Source organism: Lutjanus erythropterus, chromosome 10 (assembly GCF_056507025.1).
Source record: "Lutjanus erythropterus isolate fLutEry1 chromosome 10, fLutEry1.hap2, whole genome shotgun sequence".
In the NCBI taxonomy this organism is placed as follows: Eukaryota; Metazoa; Chordata; class Actinopteri; order Lutjaniformes; family Lutjanidae; genus Lutjanus; species Lutjanus erythropterus.
In genome coordinates this window covers 36,337,669-36,348,781 of record NC_139326.1, presented here as the reverse complement: position 1 = coordinate 36,348,781, position 11,113 = coordinate 36,337,669, and positions in this window count along the sequence as shown.

The following is an 11,113-nucleotide window of genomic DNA, read 5'->3' as shown; positions in this document are numbered from 1 at the left end:
CAAATTATAACACGATAACATAGTATTGGATAACATCATACTATAGTATGACACATTATAATGTCATACTATACTATCACACGTTATAAGGTCATACTATACTATGGCAAATTATAACATCATACAATACTATAGCATAACCTCATACTATACTATGGCCCATTATAAGGTCATACTATACTATGACAAATTCTAACATCATACTATACTATGGTATAAAATCATACTATACTATGACATATTATGACGTCATATTATATTATTATACATTGTAACATCATACTGTACTATGATAAACTATAACATCATACTATACTATGACACATTATAAGGTCATACTATACTATGACAAATTATAATGTCATACTATATTATGGAATGACATCATACTATACTATGACACTTTATGACTTCATACTATACTATGACAAATTATAACATCTTCCTATAGTATTATATATTATAAGGTCATAATATACTATGACACATTATATGGTAATACTATACCATGAAACATTATAATGTCATACTATGACCAAATATAACACCATAATACACTATGACAAATTATAACATCATACTATACTATGGTATAACATCATACTATACTATGACACATTATGAGGGCACTTTATATTATTACACATTATGAGGTCATACTATACTATGAAACATTATAACGTCATACTGTACTATGATAAACTATAACATCATACTATACTTTGACACATTATAAGGTCATACTATACTATGACAAATTATTATGTCATACTATACTATGGAATAACAACATTGTATACTATGACACATATAACGTCATACTATATTTTGAGAAATTATAACACCATAACATACTATGACAAATTCTAACATCATAATATACTATGGTACATCATACTATACTATGACACATTATGAGGTCATACTATACTATGACAGATTATAACGCCATACTGTAGTATGACAAAGTATAACACCATAACATAATATTGGATATTATCATACTATACTATGACACATAATAAGGTCATACTATACTATGACACATTAGTAGGTCATACTATGACACATTGTAACAACATACTATACTTTGACACATTATGAGGTGATACTATACTATGACAGATTATAACGCCATACTGTAGTATGACAAAGTATAAAACCATAACATAGTATTGGATAACATCATACTATACTATGACACATTATAAAGTTATACTGTACTATGACAAATTATAACATCTTCCTATAGTATTACATATTATGAGGTCATAATATACTATGACACATTATATGGTAATACTATACCATGAAACATTATAATGTCATACTATGACCAAATATAACACCATAATACACTATGACAAATTATAACATCATACTATACTATGGTATAACATCATACTATACTATGACACATTATGAGGGCACTTTATACTATTACACATTATGAGGTCATACTATACTATGACACATTATAACGTCATACTGTACTATGATAAACTAAAACATCATACTATACTATGACAAATTATTATGTCATACTATACTATGGAATAACAACATTGTATACTATGACACATATAACGTCATACTATATTATGAGAAATTATAACACCATAACATACTATGACAAATTCTAACACCATAATATACTATGGTACATGATACTATACTATGACACATTATGAGGTCATACTATACTATGACAGATTATAACGCCATACTGTAGTATGACAAAGTATAACACCATAACATAGTATTGGATAACATCATACTATACTATGACACATAATAAGGTCATACTATACTATGACACATTAGTAGGTCATACTTTGACACATTAGTAGGTCATACTATACTTTGACACATTATGAGGTGATACTATATTATGACAGATTATAACGCCATACTGTAGTATGACAAAGTATAACACCATAACATAGTATTGGATAACATCATACTATACTATGACACATTATAAAGTTATACTGTACTATGATAAATTATAACATCATACCATACTATAGCGTAACGTCATACTATACTATTACTCATTATAATGTCATACTATACTATGACAAATTATAACACCATAATATACTATGACAAATTCTACTATACTATGGTACATCATACTATACTATGACACACTATAACGTCATACTACACTATGACAAACTTTAACACCATTACATAGTATTGGATAACATCATACTATACTATGACACATAATAAGGTCATACTATACTATTACACATTATAACGTTATACTGTACTATGATTATCTATAACATCATACTATACTATGACACATTGTGAGGTCATACTATACCATGACAAATTATAATGTCATACTATACTATGGCGTAACATCATAGTATAATATGACACATTATAACGTCATACTATAACATGACAAATTATAACATCATACTATACTATGGTATGACATCAGACTATACTATGACACATTATAACATCATACTATGACAAACTGATAGTATTGGATAAAATCATACTAAACTATGACACATTATGAGGTCATACTATACTATGCCACATTATAATGTCATGCTATACTATGACAAATTATAACACCATAACATACTATGACAAATTCTAACATTATACAATGACACATTATAACGTCATATTATACCATTACACATTATAAGGTCATACTATACTATGACACATTATAACATCATACTGTACTATGATAAACTATAACATCATACTATACTATGACACATTATAAGGTCATACTATACTATGACAAATTATAATGTCATACTATACTATGGAATAACAACATAGTATACTATGACACATTATAACGTCATACTGTACTATGACAAATTATAATGTCATACTATACTATGGAATAACAACATAGTATACTATGACACATTATAACGTCATACTATACTATGACAAATTATAACATCATACTATACTATGGTATAACATCATACTGTACTATGACACATTATGATGTCATACTATACTATGACAAATTATAACATCATACTATACTATTGTATGACATCATACTATACTATGACACATTATAACGTCATACTGTACTATGATAAACTATAACATCATACTATACTATGACACATTATGATGTCATACTATACTATGACACATTATAACATCATACTATACTATGCCAAATTATGACATCTTCCTATAGTATTACATATTATAAGGTCATAATATACTATGACACATTATATGGTAATACTATACCATGACACATTATAATGTCATACTATGACCAAATATAACACCATAATACACTATGACAAATTATAACATCATACTATACTATGGTATAACATCATACTATACTATGACACATTATGAGGGCACTTTATACTATGACACATTATGAGGTCATACTATACTATGACACATTATAACGTCATACTGTACTATGATAAACTATAACATCATACTATACTTTGACACAATATAAGGTCATACTATACTATTACAAATTATTATGTCATACTATACTATAGAATAACAACATTGTATACTATGACACATATAACGTCATACTATATTATGAGAAATTATAAAACCATAACATACTATGACAAATTCTAACATCATAATATACTATGGTACATCATACTATACTATGACACATTATGAGGTCATACTATACTATGACAGATTACAAAGCCATACTGTAGTATGACAAAGTATAACACCATAACATAGTATTGGATAACATCATACTATACTATGACACATAATAAGGTCATACTATACTATGACACATTAGTAGGTCATAGTATGACACATTGTAACAACATACTATACTTTGACACATTATGACGTGATACTATACTATGACAGATTATAACGCCATACTGTAGTATGACAAAGTATAACACCATAACATAGTATTGGATAACATCATACTATACTATGACACATTATAAAGTTATACTGTACTATGATAAATTATAACATCATACCATACTATAGCGTAACGTCATACTATACTATTACTCATTATAATGTCATACTATACTATGACAAATTATAACACCATAATATACTATGACAAATTCTACTATACTATGGTACATCATACTATACTATGACACAGTATAACGTCATACTATACTATGACAAACTTTAACACCATAACATAGTACTGGATAACATCATACTATACTATGACACATAATAAGGTCATACTATAGTATTACACATTATTACGTTATACTGTACTATGATTATCTATAACATCATACTATACTATGACACATTGTGAGGTCATACTATACTATGACAAATTATAATGTCATACTATACTATGGCGTAACATCATAGTATAATATGACACATTATAACGTCATACTATAACATGACAAATTATAACATCATACTATACTATGGTATGACATCAGACTATACTATGACACATTATAACATCATACTATGACAAATTGATAGTATTGGATAAAATCATACTAAACTATGACACATTATGAGGTCATACTATACTATACCACATTATAATGCCATGCTATACTATGACAAATTATAACACCATAACATACTATGACAAATTCTAACATCATATTACACGATGACACATTATAACGTCATATTATACCATTACACATTATAAGGTCATACTATGCTATGACACATTATAACGTCATACTGTACTATGATAAACTATAACATCATACTACACTATGACACATTATAAGGTCATACTATACTATGACAAATTATAATGTCATACTATACTATGGAATAACAACATAGTATACTATGACACATTATAACGTCATACTATACTATGACAAATTATAACATCATACTATACTTTGGTATAATATCATACTATACTATGACACATTATGATGTCATACTATACTATGACACATTATAACATCATACTATACTATGACAAATTATAACACCATAACATAGTATTGGATAACATCATACTATAGTATGACACATTATAATGATATACTATACTATCGCACGTTATAAGGTCATACTATACTATGGCAAATTATAACATCATACAATACTATAGCATAACCTCATACTATACTATGGCCCATTACAAATTCATACTATACTATGACAAATTCTAACATCATACTATACTATGGTATAACATCATACTATACTATGACATATTATGACGTCATATTATATTATTATACATTGTAACATCATACTGTACTATGATAAACTATAACATCATACTATACTATGACACATTATAAGGTCAAACTATACTATGACAAATTATAATGTCATACTATATTATGGAATGACATCATACTATACTATGACACTTTATGACTTCATACTATACTATGACAAATTATAACATCTTCCTATAGTATTATATATTATAAGGTCATAATATACTATGACACATTATATGGTAATACTATACCATGAAACATTATAATGTCATACTATGACCAAATATAACACCATAATACACTATGACAAATTATAACATCATACTATACTATGGTATAACATCATACTATACTATGACACATTATGAGGGCACTTTATACTATTACATATTATGAGGTCATACTATACTATGACACATTATAACGTCATACTGTACTATGATAAACTATAACATCATACTATACTTTGACACATTATAAGGTCATACTATACTATGACAAATTATTATGTCATACTATACTATGGAATAACAACATTGTATACTATGACACATATAACGTCATACTATATTATGAGAAATTATAACACCATAACATACTATGACAAATTCTAACATCATAATATACTATGGTACATCATACTATACTATGACACATTATGAGGTCATACTATACTATGACAGATTATAACGCCATACTGTAGTATGACAAAGTATAACACCATAACATAGTATTGGATATTATCATACTATACTATGACACACAATAAGGTCATACTATACTATGGCACATTAGTAGGTCATACTATAACACATTGTAACAACATACTATACTTTGACACATTATGAGGTGATACTATACTATGACAGATTATAACGCCATACTGTAGTATGACAAAGTATAAAATCATAACATAGTATTGGATAACATCATACTATACTATGACACATTATAAAGTTATACTGTACTATGATAAATTATAACATCATACCATACTATAGCGTGAAGTCATACTATACTATTACTCATTATAATGTCATACTATACTATGACAAATTATGACACCATAATATACTATGACAAATTCTACTATACTATGGTACATCATACTATACTATGACACACTATAACGTCATACTACACTATGACAAACTTTAACACCATAACATAGTATTGGATAACATCATACTATACTATGACACATAATAAGGTCATACTATACTATTACACATTATAACGTTATACTGTACTATGATTATCTATAACATCATACTATACTATGACACATTGTGAGGTCAAACTATACTATGACACATTATAACGTCATACTGTACTATGATAAACTATAACATCATACTATACTATGACACATTATGATGTCATACTATACTATGACACATTATAACATCATACTATACTATGACAAATTATAACACCATAACATAGTATTGGATAACATCATACTATAGTATGACACATTATAATGTCATACTATACTATCACACGTTATAAGGTCATACTATACTATGGCAAATTATAACATCATACAATACTATAGCATAACCTCATACTATACTATGGCCCATTATAAGGTCATACTATACTATGACAAATTCTAACATCATACTATACTATGGTATAACATCATTCTATACTATGACATATTATGACGTCATATTATATTATTATACATTGTAACATCATACTGTACTATGATAAACTATAACATCATACTATACTATGACACATTATAAGGTCATACTATACTATGACAAATTATAATGTCATACTATATTATGGAATGACATCATACTATACTATGACACTTTATGACTTCATACTATACTATGACAAATTATAACATCTTCCTATAGTATTACATATTATAAGGTCATAATATACTATGACACATTATATGGTAATACTATACCATGACACATTATAATGTCATACTATGACCAAATATAACACCATAATACACTATGACAAATTATAACATCATACTATACTATGGTATAACATCATACTATACTATGACACATTATGAGGGCACTTTATACTATTACACATTATGAGGTCATACTATACTATGACACATTATAACGTCATACTGTACTATGATAAACTATAACATCATACTATACTTTGACACATTATAAGGTCATACTATACTATGACAAATTATTATGTCATACTATACTATGGAATAACAACACTGTATACTATGACACATATAACGTCATACTATATTATGAGAAATTATAACACCATAACATACTATGACAAATTCTAACATCATAATATACTATGGTACATCATACTATACTATGACACATTATGAGGGCACTTTATACTATTACACATTATGAGGTCAAACTATACTATGACACATTATAACGTCATACTGTACTATGATAAACGATAACATCATACTATACTATGACACATTGTGAGGTAATACTATACTATGACAAATTATAATGTCATACTATACTATGGCGTAACATCATAGTATAATATGACACATTATAACGTCATACTATAACATGACAAATTATAACATCATACTATACTATGGTATGACATCAGACTATAATATGACACATTATAACATCATACTATGACAAATTGATAGTATTGGATAAAATCATACTAAACTATGACACATTATGAGGTCATACTATACTATGCCACATTATAATGTCATGCTATACTATGACAAATTATAACACCATAACATACTATGACAAATTCTAACAACATATTATACGATGACACATTATAACGTCATATTATACCATTACACATTATAAGGTCATACTATACTATGACACATTATAAGGTCATACTATACTATGACAAATTATAATGTCGTACTATACTATGGAATAACAACATACTATACTATGACACTTTATGACTTCATACTATACTATGACAAATTATAACATCTTCCTATAGTATTACATATTATAAGGTCATAATATACTATGACACATTATATGGTAATACTATACCATGACACATTATAATGTCATACTATGACCAAATATAACACCATAATACACTATGACAAATTGTAACATCATACTATACTATGGTATAACATCATACTATACAATGACACATAGTATATGAGGGCACTTTATACTATTACACATTATGAGGTCATACTATACTATGACACATTATAACGTCATACTGTACTATGATAAACTATAACATCATACTATACTTTGACACATTATAAGGTCATACTATACTATGACAAATTATTATGTCATACTATACTATGGAATAACAACATTGTATACTATGACACATATAACATCATACTATATTATGAGAAATTATAACACCATAACATACTATGACAAATTCTAACATCATAATATACTATGGTACATCATACTATACTATGACACATTATGAGGTCATACTATACTATGACAGATTATAACGCCATACTGTAGTATGACAAAGTATAACACCATAACATAGTATTGGATATTATCATACTATACTATGACACATAATAAGGTCATACTATACTATGACACATAAGTAGGTCATACTATAACACATTGTAACAACATACTATACTTTGACACATTATGAGGTGATACTATACTATGACAGATTATAACGCCATACTGTAGTATGACAAAGTATAAAACCATACCATAGTATTGGATAACATCATACTATACTATGACACATTATAAAGTTATACTGTACTATGATAAATTATAACATCATACCATACTATAGCGTGACGTCATACTATTCTATTACTCATTATAATGTCATACTATACTATGACAAATTATAACACCATAATATACTATGACAAATTCTACTATACTATGGTACATCATACTATACTATGACACACTATAACGTCATACTATACTATGACAAACTTTAACACGATAACATAGTATTGGATAACATCATACTATACTATGACACATAATAAGGTCATACTATACTATTACACATTATAACGTTATACTGTACTATGATTATCTATAACAACATACTATACTATGACACATTGTGAGGTCATACTATACTATGACAAATTATAATGTCATACTATACTATGGCGTAACATCATAGTATAATATGACACATTATAACGTCATACTATAATATGACAAATTATAACATCATAATATACTATGGTATGACATCAGACTATACTATGACACATTATAACATCATACTATGACAAATTGATAGTATTGGATAAAATCATACTAAACTATGACACATTATGAGGTCATACTATACTATACCACATTATAATGTCATGCTATACTATGACAAATTATAACACCATGACATAGTATGACAAATTCTAACATCATATTATACGATGACACATTATAACGTCATATTATACCATTACACATTATAAGGTCATACTATACTATGACACATTATAACGTCATACTGTACTATGATAAACTATAACATCATACTATATTATGACAAATCATAATGTCATTCTATACTATGGAATAACAACATAGTATACTATGACACATTATAACGTCATACTATACTATGACAAATTATAACATCATACTATACTATGGTATAACATCATACTATACTATGACACATTATGATGTCATACTATACTATGACACATTATAACATCATACTATACTATGACAAATTATAACACGATAACATAGTATTGGATAACATCATACTATAGTATGACACATTATAATGTCATACTATACTATCACACGTTATAAGGTCATACTATACTATGGCAAATTATAACATCATACAATACTATAGCATAACCTCATACTATACTATGGCCCATTATAAGGTCATACTATACTATGACAAATTCTAACATCATACTATACTATGGTATAAAATCATACTATACTATGACATATTATGACGTCATATTATATTATTATACATTGTAACATCATACTGTACTATGATAAACTATAACATCATACTATACTATGACACATTATAAGGTCATACTATACTATGACAAATTATAATGTCATACTATATTATGGAATGACATCATACTATACTATGACACTTTATGACTTCATACTATACTATGACAAATTATAACATCTTCCTATAGTATTATATATTATAAGGTCATAATATACTATGACACATTATATGGTAATACTATACCATGAAACATTATAATGTCATACTATGACCAAATATAACACCATAATACACTATGACAAATTATAACATCATACTATACTATGGTATAACATCATACTATACTATGACACATTATGAGGGCACTTTATATTATTACACATTATGAGGTCATACTATACTATGAAACATTATAACGTCATACTGTACTATGATAAACTATAACATCATACTATACTTTGACACATTATAAGGTCATACTATACTATGACAAATTATTATGTCATACTATACTATGGAATAACAACATTGTATACTATGACACATATAACGTCATACTATATTTTGAGAAATTATAACACCATAACATACTATGACAAATTCTAACATCATAATATACTATGGTACATCATACTATACTATGACACATTATGAGGTCATACTATACTATGACAGATTATAACGCCATACTGTAGTATGACAAAGTATAACACCATAACATAATATTGGATATTATCATACTATACTATGACACATAATAAGGTCATACTATACTATGACACATTAGTAGGTCATACTATGACACATTGTAACAACATACTATACTTTGACACATTATGAGGTGATACTATACTATGACAGATTATAACGCCATACTGTAGTATGACAAAGTATAAAACCATAACATAGTATTGGATAACATCATACTATACTATGACACATTATAAAGTTATACTGTACTA